Raw genomic sequence first — 2122 nt, forward strand, 5'->3', positions numbered from 1 at the left:
TCGTAGAGTTGAGCGACTTGCATCACCACCATCTGATCCCACAACATTTCGTCACCCCCATAAGCAACCCCATACCCATCAGCAGCCATTCCCCATCCCCCCCCTCCCCCGTCCCAGCCCCTGGCAGCCATGAACCTACTTTTTATCTCTATGGATTTGCCTATTCTGGAGTATTCATATAGATGGAATCACACGACACGTGGCCCTTTTTATTGGCTTACTTCGCTCAGCACCGTGTTTTCAAGGTGCATCCATGTTGTAACATGTGTCAGTACTTTATTCCTTTTGTGACTGAATAATGTCCCTTTGTATGGAGGCACCGCAGGTTACATACCCATCCATCACTTGATGCCCACATTGTCTTTTGAAGGATAGGACACTGATTAGAAGTGGTATGGACCTTTTTCAAGGGCAGTTGTGCCTGGCATGTTTGGGGGTTCAGGCCACAACGGCACCCCTTCTGAAAGAGCTGTATCCCAGACCTTTACTGAAGAGGTGGCCTACTTGGCCATGTGTATATCGAAGTCCTGTCCCCATAACCCCCATGTTGGATTAAGGCGAAATTTCTCCTTAAAATAGAAAAAAACCCTCTATTTGAGCTAGTAAGAGTGGGTCTCTGTTGCTTAAAAAAAAAAAAAATGAGCTCTGATTAAAACAATAAGCCACATGAGCACTGAGGATTCCGAGAGCAGGAAATAAGCTGGTACCTGAACTCTACGGCTTAGCCCTGCTGGCAAGATACACCTGCCAAAGGCTGAACACCAGTAGACAAAGAGTTGGGGCATCTTTCCCATTGTCCCTTGCTGTGGGCATTTGGGAAGACACACCGTCTTTGGACCTCAGTCCTTCCATCTGTAAAGTCGGAGAGACAGATGACTTCTCCGCCCCTCCCCTACCCCCCTGGCTGGGAGCAGCCGGGTGACGTGGGGGACATTGCACCGAATGAGGGGGCCACTACCTTGCACCTCATTCGTGTGTACAATTCCTGGCCTTGGCTTTGTCACTTCAGGAAAAAGTGGGTTTGACGTCAAGGCCCAGACTGAAGTGAGAATTTTTAAAAAATACAATCTCAGGATGTGAACGCCCGCGCACAGCGCCCCGCCCTCACCCCCACCATCGCCTACGGTGTGAAGTGACAGTCGGCTTTCAGGCTCACAGAGCCTGGGCTCGAAAAGAAACCTCTGAGCCCATCTTGCCCTGGTCTCACCCAAATCCTCTGTTCTGTAGGCTCCAACGATGGAGAAAGAGATAATTGAGGGTGGAAATAAAATAATTTAAGCACGTGTAAGAACTTGTAAGTTGAAGGCCCCATAAATTGGAAGGCATTTTTATTATTGTTATTAGCAGTGCTTTTAAATGCTCTTAGCAGACATCCTAGAGCTGGGGGCAGAGGGCGAGTCACCCCGGTGAGCCAGGCGGCTCGAGCTGGTCATCTACACTCTGGGCCACGGTTTCTTCCCCTGAGCACTGGGGACTCACCTTTCATGTTCCTATGGAGGTAAAATTAAGGAACAGACTCTGAAAACACCAGGTGTCATCACCCCAGACGCTAGTGACACGACCCCTGTCCTCACACCGATAGGGCTGTGACAGGAGCTATTGTAATGGCTCTCGGGGACAGGCCAAGGTAACAGGAGCCTAAGTTAAAGCGGGTGGCGTTAGAATGGTTATCCACAGAGGGCTTCTGAACTAGGGAACATGGCAGTCTGGCTTGGTTTATGTTGAAGGTCAAGAGAAGGTTCTTCCCAGCCCCGGGGGGGGGGGGGCAGGATTCAGCCAGATCATTGGTGTTTTACCAGAAGCTCCAGCTTTGCTGCCAGGTCAGAAGACTCTATTCTTGAAGAAAGAGGCTGGCACGGAGGACCGCTCTGAGCTTGACCTCAGCTACGACCCTGGCCTCTGCCAGCTGAGGCCTGCAGCACTTACCAGAAGGCTCTCCAGGTGGAGAAGCCAGCTCCTCGCAAGGGGAGGCTGACGGCGAGGCCCTCTGGGAAGTTCTGGATCCCAATTCCAATGGCTAAATTCCTGAAAGACCAACACGACACATGAAGGCAGTCATCTGGAGCCCAGCACCCCCCAGACAGGAAGCCCCGGCCTGGGCCCGCTGCATCATTTGGTGTTA

This window comes from Pteropus vampyrus, unplaced genomic scaffold, assembly GCF_000151845.1.
Source record: "Pteropus vampyrus isolate Shadow unplaced genomic scaffold, Pvam_2.0 Scaffold72, whole genome shotgun sequence".
Lineage (NCBI taxonomy): Eukaryota > Metazoa > Chordata > Mammalia > Chiroptera > Pteropodidae > Pteropus > Pteropus vampyrus.